General features: G+C 50.1%; 1 protein-coding gene across 3 annotated transcripts in view; it reads right to left on the bottom strand.

The window, feature by feature from the left end:
• ELMO1 (engulfment and cell motility 1) overlaps positions 1-16,021 on the bottom strand; it is a 468,564-nt gene extending 452,543 nt beyond the window's left edge. Inside the window, exons 1-2 of one of the 3 annotated variants that reach the window (XM_053925918.2) lie at positions 15,489-16,021; positions 2,714-2,842 (exon numbers count right to left, since the gene is read on the bottom strand). The gene's annotated coding sequence lies outside the window, so the exon portion shown is untranslated. The remainder of the gene's footprint in view (positions 1-2,713; positions 2,843-15,488) is intronic. The other 2 variants (XM_053925919.2, XM_053925917.2) reach the window with 2 other exon arrangements.
• Positions 16,022-20,403: the final 4,382 nt, after the last annotated feature.

Raw genomic sequence — 20,403 nt, 5'->3', positions numbered from 1 at the left:
GCAGATATCCAGCACACCTGCTGCATCCAAAGAACGGAGCTGTCCATCCTGTTGTAACGACACACGGCACCACGTCCATTTATATGAGAGGAAGCAGAAGCTTCCTCTCATATGAGAACTTCATGGTTTTGCCCACGGCAAGTAGGTGATGAGTAATTTCAGCCTCGATCAGATCCATGGAGATCCTGACTCCGTCACTGCCCCCCAAGGCAGCTCAGAGAGGGGTCTAAGGGAGCGAGTGGGGCCAGGCCTCCAGCCAGGCCCAGGGCCCTACTGAAGCCCTTTCCATGCGGCCTGGTTACCAGGCCAACAGCAGAGTCCAGGCAGAAATCAGAAGAGTCAGATTCACACAGACCTAACGTCGGCTAATCACCGTGTGCCCAGAAAGAAAATGGGCAGGAGGACTACTAAGTTCTGCCTTCATCTGTAGACGCAGAAAAGTTCTAGGCCAAATGAGCAAAAGTGCAACCTGAACCATAAAAACAGAGTCACAACCCTTCCATCAATTCCCAGACTTGAACCAGCTTATGGACCCAGAACCCCTTAAGTGAGGGGAAGCCTGCATCCCCTGGAAGGACCCTGGTACACTGCCAAAAATTCATACCGTTGACCCTTCTCCCAACCAGGACCTGCAGGGGGACCGTCCACTGAGGCAAAGGAAAAATTAGACTCTTTAGAGACTAGTCAACACGGGCTGTGAAGTGATACTAATTCCAGGAAGCCCAAGATGTCCCCAGTAGCTTGCCACACAGAGTAGGTGCTCCTGCAATTCAGGTGATTGACGGAGTGTCAGCTCTGGTCCATCCAGCGTGTCCCTAACCCATGTGCGGTTGCTTCAGAACGCACAGCCCCAGCCCCAGAACGCACCCTTGGGATAGACATACTGAGAAACCAGCAGAATCCCCACACGGGGGAAGACAAGCCACGATTCGGTTATTTTACAGAGGGAGAAAGGGGCCGCGGAAGGTCTGAGGACGTGGTTCCAGAGGTCCGAACGTGCTCCACCTCCAGGGCGGACTCGGCACGCTGAGGTTTGGGGGTTACTGCCTGTGTGTCTTCGGCCTAAAAGAAATGAGCTCAGCTCAGCCCTTGAGCATCAGGATAAATTGTTCCGACAATAAAGAGCCAGGACACCTATCAAGTTTCAATTGCTAGCTGCAACCCTTGATAGCTGCTAGAAAAGTAATGTGCAATTAGAGCCCAGAAACATCAATTATCAAGGCCACGGTGCTCTCAGAATATAATACACGAGCTGTGGGTAACCACACATGTGGTGAGGATCCCAGCCCCCAGTGTGTGTCTCAGATGCCTGGTTGCCCACAGGCACTGGCGGGGAAGGAGGAGAGAAACACACTGTCCAGAGTCGACACTGGTGGACCCATGGATGAGGCCCCAAGGGGAGAGAAGTTTCAGGGTTCGTGCCAAGAAATGTTTTCTCCGCTCTTCCACGCTGCAGTCTTCTAACATCTATGCCCTCTTGGCTTTGGGGGGACTGGGAGAGAATTTTAAGTAGGCCCACGAGGAATAAATACTTCTGCAGATAGCCATGCGATGACAAAATGCTGGTTTCCTCCTCTGGAAAGTTCATTACATCCAGGGAAGATTTGGGCACAGCGGAATGACAGGGAAGCGGTACCCACAGCCACCACAGGATGAGAGCATCGCAAAGCCAGTGGCCTTGGCCTCCCCACATCTGAGACTGGGTCTGGCCCGCAACTCAGTCACAGTGACCTCAGGCATGACCGTCTTCAGCAAAACAGAGACCAGGGAGGGTTCCAGGCATCCCTGAGCCACGTGTCCCTGGGCCCTTGCTCAGGGATGAAGGAGCCATTTCAGAGGACTGTAGAATGACCAGCGCTCACATACACATAGAACAGAGCCTCGTCCTGCAAACAGGAATGGAGAGTCTGTTCTGGGCTCAGCAGTGGGAATATCTGCCCCCAGGGCCCCCAGTCTCGTCCAGGAAAAAACTCATGAAACGAAGTACAGGCAGCATGCTTCTGCCAGTCCAGAGGTTCTCCATGTGTCCGGGACGGGGGTCCCGGGCAATCAAGGGAGGCTCCCAGGGGAAGTGACTGCTGAGGTATGTCAAGCTGGCTGGAAAAATGTGTCATGTCACCCACCCAACAGTCTAAAGCCTTCTCTGTGACATCTTTTCGGCTCTGACTTTGCCCATAATATGCATTTCAACCTAAATTTCACCTGACAGGAATTCTGGGCTCTTATACTCCCGGGGGAAGAGCCGTGAGCCCAGTTCCGCTCTCTCTCCCAGTGAGTGGCTGAGCAGAATTTTAAGAGGGCACCAGAGAATGGGGGAGCTAAAGGAGATACCTCAAAAAGAATCCTCCTGGTGTCCCTGGCCCTTCATGACCCTCGAAACCATCCCCTATTGTGGCGACCATGGACTGGCCTGTCCCCTGAGCAGCCACTCCGGGTCCTGATCCGGGGCCAAGTCAGCAAATGCCTCGTCAGTCCAGCCTCCCCACCACCTCCCAGCCTCATAAACTCACTCAGGAGGATTCTCATTAAATGGAGACAAAATAAAAAGTAAAATGGCAGAGACACAGAGGGAGCAAGCCACGGATCTGAGAAAGCAGCTGCGTATGACAGGATCAGGAAATAAATTAGAAGAAACTCATAGGATTTAGCATTCATTTCAAGTGCACGGGCAGAAAAGCCCTCCAGTATCGGGAGATGAGGTCCAAGTTCAAACCTGGGCTCTAAATAGGTGCCATCCTCTTCTGTTCACCTTGAGCTGTGCAGCCCTCTCCTTCTCTCTCCTTCGCGCTTTCCAGGACGATGCTTTTCAAAGTGGAGTCGGACTCACTTGCATCCAAATCACCTGGAGACGTTAGAATGCAGTTCCTGGGTCCCCGGAGGTTTTGAGGCATTTTGAAGTCTAAGGATCATAGAACTAGGTACTTTATCATTCTTAAATGCTCGCAATACCCATGCTAAGTCACTCAGTTCAATTGCTCTTCAAAATCTGAAGTAGACACTATCTGATTCATTTAGAAATTGTTAGATTCTAAAAGTAGTAATAGCGGAGGCACGTTGTAACCAATTTGAAATGATGTAAAATGTACACACTGGAGCCAGGGAGGTCTTGGCAGCATGTAAATCTGATCACATCACTCCCTGGGGTAAAACACTTCAGTGGTGAACCATGGTGCTTCCACACAAGGCCCAGGCCCATGAGTCTTCCCAGGCCCGTCCAGGCCTGAGTGCTTGCTGCCCGGGGAACTCTGGTCTTCAGTCCCTTCAACACCCAAGTCTGCCCTTCACGTGACCTTCACCTACGCTAGTCACCCACAGGTGACTCCTCCTTCTACTGTAAAATCCATTCTCCCTCTTCCCTAACCTCCCTGAACACGTGGAACCCCTGCCGTAGGCTCTCCTGGCATCCGTCCTTGTCCTTCCCCACAGCCCTGAGCACGGTTTAAATGCCATGTTTATTTGTGTGACCTTTTGATCCAGGCACATGTCCTCCACCAGTGGCTCAGCAGCCCATGGAATCAGTAACAGGCCTCCTTTGTTTTCTAGGAAGGAGACTCACTATTGCGTATTATCACCTAGCATACCCCCCGCTGTACCTAGCAGATGCTCAATGAAACTTTGTGGGGGAACAAATGAATGAAAGAGTATTTCAAAAGCAAACCCTAGAGCCCTGGCCAGGTGGCTCAGGTTGGTTGGAGCATTGCCCTGAATGCCAAAAGGTTGCGGGTTTGATCGATGCTTCTCTGTCACATCGATGTTTTCTCTCTCTTTCTCAAATCAATGAGCATCTCCTTGGGGGGAGGGGCAAACACTGGAGGCAAATTCAGGCCCGCAGTAGCCATCAAGAATTTCAAATGCACTCTGACCCCCTCCTAAAAGTCAGAGGCCCAGCGCCTGTCCAACACCCTGAAGACTCCAGTTTCGTCAGGTTTTCCTTCACCTGCACACGAGACACATTCTTCTGCGCTCAACGCTTCCAACGCATGAGCTCAACTCTTCATAACGCAATTCCCGGATTTTGAAAGAAGGATGAAATTCAACATTAAAACTGCTATTATGCCATTTCTCTGGGCCTTGCACTGATCTTGTTATGAAAAATCGCCCTCAAGCCTGTTCAATATCTGAAAGATAGGTGTTGAAATAAAAACTGCCTAGAGATTTTCACAATGGCTACTTCCCTTTTCTCACACCTTCATGGGTCTTAGCGCTCTCAGCTCCAGGTGTCAATTCTCAGACTGTTTTATGGGGTGCATTCGTAAGCTAGAAGTATTAGCGTATCTGCAAAGGTTTCAAACAGCCCTACCCGAGTCAGCAATAATTACCGCACAATCTGGACTACAGTGAGATGACATTGGAGGTGGGGGGGGTTATAAATGAACGCACCATCCCCACCCCCACCCCTCGCTGCCCGCCACACCTTGCTGGCAGATGCCCTGGCTCGGGTCCCAGCTGGTTTGCTGCCCTGACTGAGCTCTCCCAGTAAACGGTTCTCAATCCTTCACCAGGAAGCACAACCACTCAGCAGAACGTTCCAAGGTGGCAGGTTCAACTGAGGCGAAAATGAACTGACAGAGCGAGCGAGGGAGGCTCGGCAGCAGGTGAGTGAGACATCTGGTGAGCGGGAGAAGCGAGGGTTCCGACTAGATGTTCGTGGTGTTGGGCACCTGCCTCTCTGACATGTGAACGTCTCCATCTGGGAAATGGGTCCGAGGTGAATCTGTATGTTCGTCACTGGGAAGCTGACGTATTTTTTTGGCGTGAGTGTAATTTCCCAGTGATGTAATGTAAATCTGTAGTTTCCTCTATAGATCTTTGTATGGGTCTCTAAATGCTTATTTAACATAGGATCCTATTTAAAGTTACCCACCAATCCTAATGCGTAATAAAGAGACATGGCACCCTGGCCAGTGTGGCTCTGTTGGTTGGAGCATCGTCCCTTAAATTGAAAGGTGACAGGTTCGATTCCCAGGCAGGGCACATGCCTAGGTTGCAGGTTTAGTCCCCATTTGGGGTATGTACAGGAAGCAGCGGATGTCTGTCCCTCTGTCCCTCTGTCTGTCTCTCACACTTTCCCTTTCTCTCTCTCTAAAGTCAATAAATAAAAAAGAAAAAAAAGATTCCTTAAAATAAAAAAGAAGAAGCATGGCTACGCAACTGACAAGCTAGCAGCCGAGCCATCCACATTTATCACCTTACTGGGAGGAGAGACAGTGACTGGAAACTCTATTTTCCACGGAAGGTGGTGTGTTATTCCTCAGACAACCAAATAAGATTTGCATACCGTGATCAGAGAAGGGGCCTCTCGTGACTGCAGGCATGGGGTTGGGAGGAATACGCCACTCTCAGAGCACGCGACTGGAGAAGTGGTTTCTATTTGGCACATGTGTCCTGCACACCTACACTTCATGGCAGCTTGGTGTCTACATTGAGGGGTTTTTTGTTGTTGTTTGACCCACTCCACAAAAGCTGTTGCCCAGGGACAGATCCACGAGCTCCTGTTTCATGAGCTGGTGAGCCTATCGGTGAGCAGCCGCCTTGCCGAAGGAGCACCAAGTGGGAAGGGCACCCCACGCACTAGCAATCGCCGGAGGGCATGCGCAAAAATGGAAACAGGCAGCTCCTACTGACACGACCATAAAATGAAGTGTCCAACCTGGGACACTTTTGAGAGTGAAAGATGATACATTAATTATGCTGAGACAATGTATTTATTGTGCTGGGTCTGTACACTTGGGACTATAGTCATCCTGGCTTTATATTTCTCTATCCAGAGTATTTTTAAAACTGGTTCACAGATTCAAAGAGGAAAAATGAACACTTCACTACCACTCACCTGACAATCGGCATTTCAATTGTGCCCTAACTCACTGGCAGGTTCCAAATGGTTCCAAAAAGGGACATTTCCAAAGTGTCATTGGAACCACTGAGCTCCTTTAACCGGCAGGATAATGACATGAAGCCTAGTTCAACTGAGTTACATTCCTGTCCAGTGCTCCCCGACGATTACTCTGCAGACTGGGGGTTTCTCACTGAAAAAGTGCAAACAGCCCCCAGGAGGGGGAGTCAAGGAAAGGGAAAGAGCCCGACTCACAACCTCCATTCTCTCTGCACAACATACAATAACAACGATAACACAGGAGCACCCCAGGTTTATTCTGAATGAATGGGGGATAGAGTTCTATTTACAGCAGCTTTTATTTGAGGACCCCAAGTTTTTCCCATAATTCATTATTTCTGATCTTTTCATTCACAATCAATGGTATTTTCCCCGATCTTTATTTCAGCAGTTTCCTTCTCCTTTATTCTTGAAGAAAAATATACGCAAATCAGACCAACAATCTAGTCAAGATTTAAGGACGAATTACCCAGGCTTCTTAAAGATGAAATAATAAATGCATGTCTTTAAATGGTTTTAGCAAGATAATTGAATAAAAGGCCTGAATAGGAACTACCGATTTAGTAATAATAACATCAATAACAGCAAATTCAACCCAATACTTTCAGGGTCCTCTGCTTGCAATGACCATTACATTTGACGACCGAGGCAACTCCAAGAGGTGGGGACTCATATTACCTCCTCCCTTTGAAAGACGTGAAATCTGAGGCTGAGAAACTTTACACCAAGTCCACCGGCCCACGGAGTCAAAAGACACTCGAACCCTCAACCAACAAATACATCCTTACTTAGCTTTAAGCCTCAAAGGCTCCTACTGCTCCCTTTTCCCCAAATCCAATCAGTCAACAAATCTTTTATGTTTTTCTTCAATGTGGATATCCTTTCCCTCCAACTTGAGTCCAGCTGGTGGGGCGGGGCCTCCGGAAGTTGTCTCTTTAAAGGAAGAGACTGGCTCACTAATCAGACTGGCAGGTGAGGGGGAGCGACCTGTCTTCAGGTTGCATTTACAGGGCAAGCACGCTGCTTTATTTATTCATTCGCTTGACCAAGATTGTGTGTTTATTCCAGAAGCCCAGAAGGAAACATTTATAGCTTCCCTCTTGCCTTGCCACCTCCTTCCTCTGTGTGGTCTAGCCCATCTTCCATGCTGCCTAGGGAGTTATACGACCCTTTGAGTTCCAATTCTGTCTCTCTTTTTTTTGCCTAAAATTCTTTGGCTCTCCCTTCCTCTCAATCCAAACGCCTGGAGTCTGGAAGAGTTGACACAAGGCCTCTTCTAGATGTTCTCCCCACGACCCTGCCTGCTGCGTTCCCTGGGGACACCACGTTCCTTCCTCCAATACTCAGTATTGACGCTTCATGCTTGAGATCTTGCTCAAAGCCACTTCCTCGTGAACTTCCTTCTCCGTGACCTGCAAATGCTCTAAACACAGATGTATCACTCCCTCTGGACTATTGACAAGTCCCTCTCCCATACAGCCCTCTGCCCCCCAGAAGAGGGTCTTATGATGTCTAGCAAGGGCCTTGCCTACAAGACATAATATGTGATAAAAACGGCTACTGAATGAATGAATGAATGAATGAAAAGTATTATAATGGGTGCTATGAGCCCAGTAATATTTCTATTTGAAAATATTTATATGCTTTCTAAGTGTAAGCTTAAGTGTAACTAGTATCTTTTTAAAACTACACTATACGATTAATAAATAAAGCTTTAATGTGCTTTACTCACATAAATCCAGACAAATGTTTTCAAAACTCTCAATTAATGAACGGACAGTAGTTGAGAAAATAGTTCTGATGAGTGGAAGGCACTTGCTGGCAGCAGAGGAAGTCTAAAGACAAGGGAGACATTTCCATTCCTTGATAAAGCGTTGTGGTTTCATGTGATTTCGGCTGACTCGCTGTGAAAGCAACAAGCTCTGGAGAACACAGGGCTGGGACGCTGATACAATAGCTTCTTTGCTTCTACAGGCCCTTCATTATTAGGAGAGCTGCATGGGTGTGTGCGCGTGTGTGCACACGTGTGACTCACACACAAACACAGCACACACCCACAATTTAGCATATGAGAGATCCAGTCCCATCCCCCACCCAAACCTAGATGTTGGAGAACTCAGCCTCATCCCACAGAGGGGCCTGCTGTGGAGGACGAGGGCATGGGGTCCACAATAAAAATTCTCCAAGGGTGGGTGGGGCAGGGGTGGGGTTGGGGTGGGCAGGAGTCAAGTACAAACCAGCCTGAGTGCATGTCGTCATTGGGGTTCACTCTGCACTTGGCCAGAAACATGCCATCTAACCAAAGCCCCTTCCACCAGCTTGCCTCTCAAGCCACATGACTTCAGACGGCCACAGGCTAAGCCAGCTGGGGCTCTGCATTTGGTTTCAAAAGCCTAAAGACAGGAAAACAATATTTTGAACTGTATTATGCTTCAAAATTAAGGGTAATTGTGTGTAGCAGCCTGGAAAATAGAGCTCATCCAGTCCCGCTCAGCCACAGAACCCCACAGCACAGACTGCTGGCTCTCTAAGTGTGATTGCAAACTAAAAAAAAGTCACAAAGGGCGGAAGGAAGGGTGGAGGGTGGCTACAGGGCTGTGACTGCAGGAGGCTGCTTCCTCGGGGACACGCAGCTGGTGCACAAGCCAGCCACATTTCTACCTGGCTCAGGCCACGAGATGCCGCTCTGCAGGCTACAGCAGCCACGCGGTGCAGGTAAACAAAAGGTGGACAGATAATTACATAAGAAAACAAATGCAACACGACTGGGACAGAGATCTAGCGTTCAGGGTGGGGAAGGGCTTCCCACACAGAACTGTCAAGCTTCCCCCGCCCCCACCCCTGCCCCGGCCCAATGTTCCGGTCATGCTAAATGGCATATCAATACCCATTGCTATCCAACTAGCCAAGGTACATTCGACAAGCAGAGGAGGAAGCATTTCATCGTGTTAATTTATTCCCATGCAGACGTGTCCTTAATCTTGTGACAGAGGCCTCTGAACGAGCCAGATTGAGCTTGGTCACCTGCCTCCCTTGCGGTGTTTATCTTATTCCCATTATGTACAACGTATAGTTACTGCAGGAAGCAGTGGCAGGAATTCAAGACCTTGTAAGGAAACCGAGACATAAAATCACTAGGTATATATAGTCTTTTTCGGTCATAGAATACCAGGAAGAAACACACATGAAAAAAGAACTTGAAACCAATTTGGGTGAGGAAGACAACTGCGATACAGGAGGGAAGGAAGCTAGGGAGGACGCTGGGATTGCTAGAGGAAAGAACTGCACGTGAGAGGTGAGACCACCCATCTGAGAATACACCATGTTCTAGTCCAAGGAATGCCTGGCCCTGACCTGACCGGGTAGTTCAGTGGGTTAGAGTGCCATCCCGATATGCCAAGGCTGCAGGTTCAATCCCTGGTCAGGGCACATATAAAAATCAACCAATAAATGCATCAGTAAATGGAACAACAATTCTCTCTCTCTCTCTCTCTCTCATTTTAAATTAAAAAAAAAAAAAAGAGTCCGAGGAATGACCAGTAAACAGAACACTGGTTATAACTCTTACGGTAGTACACAGGACTGTCTAATTAGCAGGCAAACAAAGCAGCGGTTCTCACCTGGGGAAGAGGCTTTGCCCCACCCCCTGCAGAACAATGCCATGTCTGCAGACGTCTTAGTTATCACAGCTGGGTGCTATTCCTGGCATCTAGCAGTTAGAGGCCAGAGAAGCTAATAAACATCTTAACAATGCCCAGGATGGCCCCCACCACAGAGAATTATCCAGCCCCCCAAGTGAAAAATGCTGAGGTTAAGACTGCTTGAAATTAAGGGTCAGCATAAAAGGGGCCATAGCCTGCAAGGAGAAAAAGAACCGAATCAGTAGCCTCAGCATCTCCTGAGGGAGAAAGCTGGTTTAAGACTCCAGTCTCTGGCTCCCTGAGTTGGTATTAATCTGCGGGACAGGGGAAGTAGCAAAAGATATGGCTAGCTAGAAAATATACTCTATTAAGTGTATTCCCTCACCCCAGTTGGTTTTTCCCCAAATGGTCCCATATTTTTACTTTCATCATGACATACACAAAGAAAAAAGTATTAGCTAAAAGAGATGTGTCTATTCTCCTTGGCAAACAACATTCTCATTTCTGATTAATGAACTGCATTCTAGCTTATATGCCTCATTATCATGAGCTTGGGGGATGGGCATGCTGTCCCGGAGAGAAGGCCCCACTGATTTGCCAGGCTCAGAAGGTCTCCTTCACGGAGCCTCCATGGAGGTGGATGCATCCCTGGGTGCTATGGCAACCCCGGACACATCCATCAGAACCCAGGGTATTTCCAGCAGCATACAGGACTGCAAAGCCCCCCTCTCCTGGTGCCCTGCAGCATGGCCCAACACAGGGGTCTGGCCTCCAACCAGGGCATCCAGGATACCCAAGAAGAGGAGGAAGTAACGAACACAGGTGTCGTGATCCCCAGGAAAGACACAGCAAGGGACAAGAGTTGGAGGAGCTGGTCGGCTCAGATATACTCTCCAAAGGCCCGTGACATTTCATTCCTCCAAGCCATGTCTATAAAATTGGATAACAATACTATCCTGGCTGTTCCCCATCATTTCCAAACAGCATATCAGGAGGATAAATGTCAGCTGTCGGCACAAGGAGAAAACCGTCCCACGGATGCCGTGACTCCAAGCCCACTGGGGCAACGCTCAGTCAGGGCTTACCTGATCACGGTGCCCTCCAACCCCTGCTGCTTATCGAGCAGGTACAATGCTCCCAACACAGAGCAGCGCGGGAGTCCCAGCCAGTAGGGGGTTTGCCAGTGTCTCCCAGGGAGGCATGTTTTGTCCCCTGCTTTAACAGTTAAAACGAAAACAGCCACAGCTATGGCCTCAATTCCTAAAGTGGAGGTTCCAATAACAATCCCACTCAGATTCTGAAAGTCGGGGTTCATGGGTGGGGGGCCTAGAACACAGACTGAGAATCATTCTCTATTTATACACGTGACTAATTTCTCTACCAGCACCGCACCACGGGGTGCTGTGGTAGGTCTGCTGGATGAGCTAGCGGCACCCCTTCTCCCACACGGATGCCTATCAGCTACTTGGCTGTTTACCCACCTTAGGCCGGTGACAAAACTCCACTCCACCGGTCCCTGCACTGACCCTGTTCAAGTTCAGAACACAGAGCGCAAGTCACCAGTTAACTTCACCTTGCACCCTACCAGTGTTTGGCAGGCTTCAGTTCTGGCTGTTACCAGTAAGTTCTAATCGTTAACACTCGGACCACATAAATTATCCAGAAAACGGAACATTGAAACCAGCATGGGTCTTGTGCATTCGGGCTGGCTCTGCTGTACCTAAAAAGGCCACGTTAGACATATTCAAATGCTGTCACAGGCCACGTGCATTTCATGGGAGCCACCCTCTCTCTGTCCCCTGGATGGTTGGCCTGCAAAGTCCTTACATTGGGGACAGTGCTGAGGTTCTCAGCCTCTTTCTTCTTTGCTTGGCCAGTCGCAAGCCCAGGTCAGTTCCAAGGCTTAATCCAATTATGTAGCACAGCAGCGTGCCTGCCACCAGAAGACATTACTATGGTCTTTGCAAAACTCTGAAAGTAATTAAAATCATGCCTACAGGGTAATTCTAGGTATAAAATATGAAAGGAAAAAGTTGAGCAAAGTTCCAAAGACCCCAAAAGCTCTAAATTAAAAGCTGGCCAGAAAAAAGTATATTCAGTCATTTTATTCTAAGGCTGAAGAGTTATTACGGATGAGGCTACTGCTTCTCCATATCGCTAAGTGAAAATCACGCCATGTGGATTTCCAGTTCCGCCAAGAGAGCTGCATCAGGGCCCAGCACGCCACCAAGTTCTAGAAACAGTAGCATTTCAAAGTTGGCTGATGCATTTACTGCACCTAATTCAACACTTGCAAGTCACATCTCTTGCAGGAGAGAAAACCAACAGCGTTTTGTAAGGTGAGGGAGGCAGCTAAGCATTTCTTAAAGCGTGGACTATGAACCACGTTCATCAGGATCTCTGGCAAAGCGGTTAAAGAGGTAGATTCCTGGGGCCTTTAGAATTATTAACAGATTTTTTTTGCCCGGACCACATTAAGTGCTAACACTGGACATTAGGATTCGATGCTTGTTTTCTGAAACACTCTATTTTCTGTTGCAGTCTCCTCCCTTCCGTGTTTTAAACTGCTCGTCTGGCCCTAATCACTGGCTATCGTGATCTGCCCCTGGTGACAACCCCATGTTCCAGACATGGGACGTCTAGAAGGGAACAGAACTGGAGTTGCATCACCAGGCAAACACTTGAGGCTTCGTGATGCACAGGTGGGTAGCAGCTCCCCACCCTTTCCAACTTCAACAGAATGAGTGTCTTGTAAGCCAATCTATCCACTTGGATGGTTTCAGGCATTGAAAAGGGGTTGCAGGCTTCACTGACAAACCTGAAGGGTACCTACTGTCTTCCATTCAACCAGGGGAAGTCCTCCACGGGAACAATTATCTCTAGACCTTCGGTGTTGAGAAAGATGATAACACAAGCAAAATGTGCACATACTTGAGCTCCTCGGCACGCCCCCCACCCACATCCTCTCTGCAAAGGCTTCAAAGCACTTGCTCTCCACCTCTCCCACCCATTCACACCAAACATCCACAGGGGGTAAATGACTTTAAAACACATAAGTATCATCCTAGCTGAACACTGTAACTTAATAAATGCTTGTGGTTTAGCAGCGCTGTGGAAGCCCCTCATCTGTTTTCACGCTTTCATTTTTCTTCTAGGCATTCCTCTCTTCTCCCCTGCGTGTGCCTCCTTCCTACCTCTTCTCCTCTCCTCCCTGCCCGCACTTCCGCCTGCTGGGAGAGCGCAGTGGGATGCATTGTATGTCTCCCTCTTCCTAGGGGAGTATCTACCAAACACCAGATCTGCTTATTGGTCATCTGTACCTGTTCACCACTCTCCCAAGGAACCACCTCTCTGTTCCTTTCTTCAGTCCAAAATTCTAGGGCAGGGGCGGACTTGGGCAGACAGGGGTCTGCAAGAAGAGCCGCTGGGCACGGGAGAAAAAGCGCAAGTCTGGGACCTGGGCTTCTTGCTGGCCGCTCATGCTACAGCATTTTGCTGGTGTAGTTCCCTGGTGAGCCTCTCCCATAACAGGCGTCTCTTATTCAGTCAGTCAACAAGTATTTATTCAGCATCTCTACGCTGGGAAGCCATCTAGGTTCTGGACTTATAAACAAGAGATGGTCCCTGCCCTCATGGAATCCCACCTCATGGGAGAGACACATGGAATCAAATAAATACATCCATATGTAATCCCAGGGGCTGCTAAGTACTCAGAGGGAAAGCTGAGTAACTTAGGAGGACCACGGCATGGCAAATTGCTATTTTATAGACGGTATTCAGGGGAGGCCTGCTGCAAGCTGGTAACTGGCCAGGGACCTCAGGAAGCAAGGCAGTGAGCCATCTGAAGAGGTAGGGGAAGGCACCTCATGTTAAAGGACTAAGCTGTGCAAAGGCCCTGGGGAGAGAACTTAGTGAAAAAGAAGAATGTGAGGCAGCCACCGTGGCTGGATTAAGAAGGGCTTCGAGATGGGACATGTAAGGGGGCGTGGAGGGGACTGGTGGGCATTGCCATCAACAGGACCACCCACCCTGCAGCCCAGTGACTGCTCCAGGAGCTCAGTTCCATTCAGTCCAGGTCTGGGCTTGCCTCCCAGCCTGCCCCTCCCTGAATCCCCCCAAACATGTCCCCCAGTCCCCTTCCCTCCTGACCCCAACCCCCTTGTGGAGTTCCAGTACCCCAATACCCCAGGTCATTCCCTCACAGTTTCCCAAGCACCAGTACACCTAATTTTTTTAAAAAGAAATTCTATGAGTAATAAATAGAGGAGGAAAGAAAGCAACACGCACATTGAACCACAACCCTAAAGACACAGCAAATACTCCACAGGAAAGAGCAAAGGTTCAGAAGGTCAGTTCAAAGGAAAAAGGTCAGCCACAGGGGAGCAGTGGCTCTGCCTTTCTCATTTACCACCCCTAGTGCTGTAAGGCGGGAGAGGGAACACGAATCCTTGAAACAACCTTGGAAGCACAGAGGTGAAATAATATGGAAGATCATCACCAGAGGAAGCCCTTCATAGCAGTTGCTGCCAGCCAGCTTTCTCCATCTAACAGTCTCTCTGCGTCGCAAAGTTGCCCTCCAAGAGTCATTACATAAATACAGGTCATTAATGATTTATACTTTGTAGACAGAACTTTCACTACCCTACCCCTGCAAGTCACTGGTAGCCCTCAACGGGGAGCTTATGGCCTCGGCCTCCTGAGGCAGAAACGCTTGCCTTAGGTTCTCTAAAATCTTAAATACTGTATAATGAATGAAGTGCACCTCTCGCATGGCCAGGGGTGTTAGGAGTCGCATGGTCGGGGCACAGCACATCACAAAGTATGTTCCGTGAGTCTTGAGTCTCTGGGGTTGTCCAGAGGCCCCCAGAGCCAGGTCGCCACTGGAGGCCAACCACTTGGGCTTTAGGTCATTGTAGGACCTAACACCAGCAATCCCGGCCCTCAGCTGCCAACTTCAAAAGCTACCCACCCCAGGAGGGGGAGGGTCACTCAATGGGGAGGCCCCTGCTCCCGAGCCCCTTTAGAGCCATCTTACACACACACACACACACACACTCTCGCCGCCCTCGCGCGCACCCGCGTCACAACACGGACTTCCCAACCCCAAACGCACGCGCGCACCCGGGTCCGGCTGAGTTCTGTATTTCCTCTTCCTCAAAGCTACTCTTGCGATCTCTGCCGCCCCTCTCCGCTCAGACTGTAGGGTCCCCAGAGCTCCGCTGCCCCCTTCTGTGAAGGCGCGCCCGGTGCGCCCCCTCTCCCGACGCTGGTCTCTCTGACCGAAGCCCCCCACCGTCTTTCCCGGTCCCAGCGGGGACTTCGACGTGTCCCCAGAGGTGGCTATTTACTAACAGTGGTCCCCGGGGCTCCCAGCTGCCCCGACCACCCCCTTGTCCCCCTCGGCCCTCCATCCCTCCAGCCTATCACCGCCCCCTACCAGGAGCGCGCTTGCAGGGGGACTCCCTCCCTTCTGCCAGTGCCCGAGAAAAGCCGGGAGTCCGAGCCGCCAGTTTCTTCTCTGGCGCAGCTTCTCGCGTCTCCAAGCCCCCAAACCCACACTCCCCCGTCCCCAATCCCCCGGCGCCAGCAGCGCAGTCCTCCGGCGGCCCCCTCCAGTCGGCCTTGGCCGGAATGTGTCTGCGGGTTCCCGGGCCCCGGGCCCTGCGCTTCATCCCGGGGGCCCCCTTCCCCCGCTCCCACTGCCCCCGCTGCCCCTCTGCCCAGACTTCCCCAACTGCGGAGCGCCCCGGCGCGCCCGCAGCCTTCCCCCCGCAGAGCGCCGCGGCCACCCCCGCCCGAGCGCGGCGCCCCCAGGGAGGAAACAAAAGTGTCTCCGCGGCGACCGAAGTACCCCAGAGCGGGACGCCTCCTCCTCGCCCCAGCCCCACCTCCCCCCCGGTAGCGCCGAGGTCAGCGAGTCAGGGCGCGGCGCCAGCCCGGGAAACTTTACGAACCTGCCCAGGGTCTCCGGACAGCGGCTGTGGCGGCGAAGGCTCCCCGCGAACGGAGCTCCGGCGACCCGGGACCATTGAAGGGGGGCGGGCGGCTCTGTGGCCCTGCTCGGGCCGCGGCGGCGTGGGTGGTCTGCCTCTACCCCGCGCCCATCGTCGCCCGCTCGCGCCCGCCGGAGCACACGCACTTACACTCCGCGTCGGCCGGCTGTGCGCCGCCGGCTGCCGCTGCTCTCACTTCCTCTTCCTTCCTCCTGCTGGCCGGGGACGCGGTGTGCATCTGCAAGGCATCCCGAGACCAGCCGCGAGCTCTCCTCCCGAGCCACCGCTGCGGGGTGGCCGCTGCCGCCCCGGCACCTGCGCCTGGCCACGCGCGGGTGGTGCGTTCGCCCCCTGCCCGCGCCCTGCTGCCTGCCCACCGCACTTTGTCCCGGGGGCAGGGGTGGGGGCGATAAGAGGGCAGTGCCCACGACTTTTTGAAGTCCCCACACTTATAAAGAAGAAAATGTCAAACACCGTGCCCGCCTCAGATCTGCTATAAATAATACGTGTGCAGAGCCTGGCTTCTCGGATGAGCTCACACGCGGCATTTTGCAGGCATTAATTAACTTCGTCACCCTCAGAGCGCCACCTCCAGGAGGCCCAGAGCGCGTGACATCTTTGTACATGCCTTCATTTTTGGCAACCGGCTTGGAATTTTGAGGGGAAACTTCGGTGGGTTGTTCTAAAGCTACTTGAAGAGGCTGGTGTGTTGGTCTTAACGCTCCGCCTCTACCCTTGGGCCCCGTGGCAAAAATAACCACAGAACGTTTCCTGCCCCTAACACTCACCTAGGCGTTTATGGACCACAGGGTTTATTTCTGATCAGTTAAGCCAGGACTCCCTAAATTTTGCATAACTTTGCACAGAGCAGGATGTTCTACCCCCAATTTCATATTTAGGATATATTACTTAATTCATGCAACCTACTTCAGTCATTTTCAAAGCAGAAATCAAGCACGCTGACTCCCAGCTTACCTGCCACGAGGGAAATGAGCCTGTTGGAAGGTTGCATGAGAAACAGCTGTCCTACCCAAATTCAGAAATACCTACATTGGCTCCACCAGAAAACGCAAAGGCAGGTGCAAAGCATTCCCTTCCATTGCCAAAGAAGGTAGTAAATTGGGGGCAGAGAGGCAGTAGAATCAAAGGTAGAAAGGTAAAGCTCCTCTTTAAATTCCAATAACCACCCTCCATTCCCCCCCCCCACCCCCGGGCCCGGGAGATGGAAATCGGAACCCTGGGCTAGCTGTTCATTAGCAACCAAGAGTTAGTTGCAAAGAGCTACTGACCACTTCAAAGGTGGCTAGTCCTGAGATGTTTGGTTAACAGAAGATAGGGGACTGAGTGTGAAAAACAATGTAGAATAGCTTGTTAATAATTTTAGTGTTGATTACATCCTTTCAACAAATGAGAATAGTTTAGATGTAATGAGTTAATTGGGTTAAGATATACTTTTATACTATATATACATATATATATCTTAAAATAATTTCGCTGCTTTCTTTTTACATTTTCAGTGTGACCACTAGGAAAAGTAAGATGGCATATATGGCTTTCATCAGTGGCTCGCATTATATTTCCAAGGACAGCTCTTCTGACTCCTGACTATGTGCATAACCTTGGGAGGAAGTAGGAGCTGGAACACTTGGGTCCAGATCATTATAAGCCAGTAACTTAAATCAGGATGATTCCAGGAAAGTAATTTAACCTCTCTATTCTCTCATCTATAAAATAATGATATAATAATAACAGTCAACAGGGCAACTATCGAATGAGGTAATTCAATAAGCAATCAGTAAGAGTATCCTTTACTTATGATGCTGAGATGCTTGTGGTGATAAGTATGAATTCGATCCACAACTTTCTAGCTGATACACACAGACCTTAACTTGAGTGCAGACATGGTGAGCACTCGGTACATATTAGCTGTTATAAGTGTCCCAGGACTAGCCTGGGAAGTCTGCGTCCCCTCCGTGCACAGTAACGAGACAGACTCATCTCCCTGTAACCTTTGCTCCCAGCTCTGTCGTCTGCAGACAACGCGAAGTACCTAAGTCACACGTGAGAGTTAACCCTCAGGTTCTCTAAGACAGCCCTCCTCCCTTCCTAACTAAAGATTCTCTTCTGAGGAGTAAACATGCTCAGTTACTCTCTTTTATCTTCCTGTGATATGGTTTCAAATGTTTCTCATCTGAACCATCTGTTTTCCCTTCGAAGAACACCCAAGGCTGCCCTTTCAAAAACTTTAGTCGTTATTTAAATTAATTAACTAATTAATGCCATCAATTACCCTGAGCCAATTTTTAAAAACACTCTGGGTTTTTAAAATGAGTACAGCCTAACCTCAGTGATCATTTTTCAAATACATCTCACTGTTGATCCCAGTGCACGGAGCAGCCTGGAACGACTCTGCCCTGTCACTGTTAGGCCACCCCTGTGCTTAGGGGGCCGGTCTTCGGGACGAAAGCCCCGGTCCATCCTCTCCGAGTCTCTGGGTTGGATTCAGGCATCCAGTATTTCCTGTATCTGCTGATCAGCTGAGAGCGCTAGGGGCCTGGGTGACACCCCACTACGGGGCTCCCTCTGCCATGGCGGGGATCAGCATTCTTCGGGTTCACTGCTTCATCTAGCTACTAATAACCCTCTGAACTGTACTCTGAATTGCCAAGTCTTATTTTTTCATTGTATTCATAAAGACGTCTTGGAGGTGCCAAATGCCTTAGAGAAATCACCTCCACGCCGGACTCCGCTGGTTCTGCAGAGGGCACAGCAGAGTTGGTGGGGTCCTGGGCTCCATCTCCAGACTTGGCTGGTGGTTGGTGTAAATCCCAGCACGTCCATTCACTGGCCCCGTGACCCTATGCAGGTGAGAACTCACGGGATTAGAACCGTGCCTGCCCGGAGGGGCTGAGTGAGGATGAAAGCAGTTGATACACGTGAGGTTCTTAGAACAGGGCCTCAGCCCGTACTATCCACACCAGTCCTCTGAACAATGTTAAGAGTCCCCCAAAAGGAGCAATATCCCCTCCTTCCCCCCACATATGAGTCTATAGCCGTAGGGGAGGGAAAGAGCTGGTATTACTGCTCTGATTTTATTTCAGCTCCTGGACAGAGCTGGAGCCATTCCATCTTTAGGCCGCACTGTAGCAGAGAGGAGGGCCATGGATGGGGGCAGGGGTCAGAATGCAAGGGCAGCCCTTCACTGGCACTTGCAGTGAGCCCAACTGGGCAGGGCTTGGCCTTGCAGATGAATCGCCTTGTCTACCTCTCAGGTGTAGGGAAGTGGACTCAGGATCTCCGCTGCAGGACCACCAATCTCAGTTTCAGGATGGGTGGGAAGCAAGGAAGCAGGGAAGGGAGAGCCGGCTAGACAACAAAACTCCCCGAAGTCTCAAGTCTAAACTGATTAGCTGGACTGTGCTTACAAGGCAGCTTTGCATTGTTGACAGATGGACAGGTGTTGGGGGGGGTCCCAGATTTTCATGCCTTGCTCCTATGTTTCCCATATCTCTAGCTTCCCTTACATGTACAGAACCCAAGGTAGGAGGGGTGAGTGGAAGGTTATCGAAATGTCACTATGAAACTCCAAAATACACAAATAGCTTGTTAGGTTTTAATCAGTGATGACTCATGTTGATCAACTTTTTCCTTTCTGAGTGCTCACAAATATTCATTTCTAATTCATTAAAATAAAACACTTATTGGACTCCAAATGGGCCCTGTGCATTTAATAATGCATTTAGTAATTTGTTTCAGAATTCTGCCCCCATCAGCCTCTACTTCCTTGATGTATTGCTTGAAGAATCTATTCTCTGTTCCTATCTTAGAATCAGGGTCATGTTGGCTAGACTCCAGACTTCAAACAGCTCAGGGGCCAGAGAGTGGCCTCAGCTTCAGAAAGCTGCTGCATCACAGATAACAAGGCCTGGGCAGCTGGCAGGCAATCAAGAGTGACATGGAGTGGTCCTGTGCAAGGCACCCTTCCTGTCAATCATTCATTATTAATTCGATGTGCACTTCATATCTTGAATGTGACCTACTGAGAGGGAGGCTACAGAGGCGAGCATGAGAAACTCGAGTGCCCCCTCCTGGTACCTCTCTTCTATGGATGCTCAGGAAGACCCTTGAAATGAACCTAGTAACACCAGGTAGTTGCAGGACCCTGAGGGACAGGGATGCTGACATCCTGCACAAGCCTCCTGGGAAGTTCTGCTTGAGTCGAGACCTAGAGGGAGACCATGTGTTAGCCAGGACCAAGAGGAGAAAAGAAAGCGGGTTGGATAAATGCAGAAGGGTTCTAGGCAAAAACAAACAAACAAACAAACAGTTTGTAGAAATCTTACTGTAGGAGGAAACTTAAAAGGCCAGTTTGGTTGATGTGTGAGGATGTCAAAATTAGATCTAAGACAAGTGGGAAGAAGCAAAATTTGGAAGTCCCCGAGAGTCACATGACAGGATAGGAAGGATCACAGGAAGGTGCTGAAACTTTTTTTGTTTTTTGTTTGGCTTTCCGAGTGAAATATGTTAAGCAAGAGATTGTCATGATCAGGGTTATTTTTTTAAGTTTTAAGGGGTCATCCCACTAAATAGAGATGGATTCAAGGAGAGACAAAAATGCACATGGGAAGAACAGGCAGGGAGTTACTGAAGGAAGCCAAAGCTGGAGTCGACGGCCATGCACTAACCAAGGGACTGGGGACAGCTGCAGAGACTGACACGTGACAAAGGAGGAAGAGGGCATGTAGAACTGACAGTGGTTCATTCTGGCTTGGGAGGATCACGAACAAGCAGCTTGCCCTCCTTGCTGCCATGGCCTAGCCAAACGCTGAACTGGACTGGGCCTCAGGCAGCCTTGTGCCCAGCAGGTCAGGAAATG

The sequence above is a fragment of the Desmodus rotundus genome, chromosome 6 (genome assembly GCF_022682495.2).
Source record: "Desmodus rotundus isolate HL8 chromosome 6, HLdesRot8A.1, whole genome shotgun sequence".
NCBI classification, from domain to species: Eukaryota; Metazoa; Chordata; class Mammalia; order Chiroptera; family Phyllostomidae; genus Desmodus; species Desmodus rotundus.
This window is presented reverse-complemented; position numbering and strand designations above follow the sequence as displayed.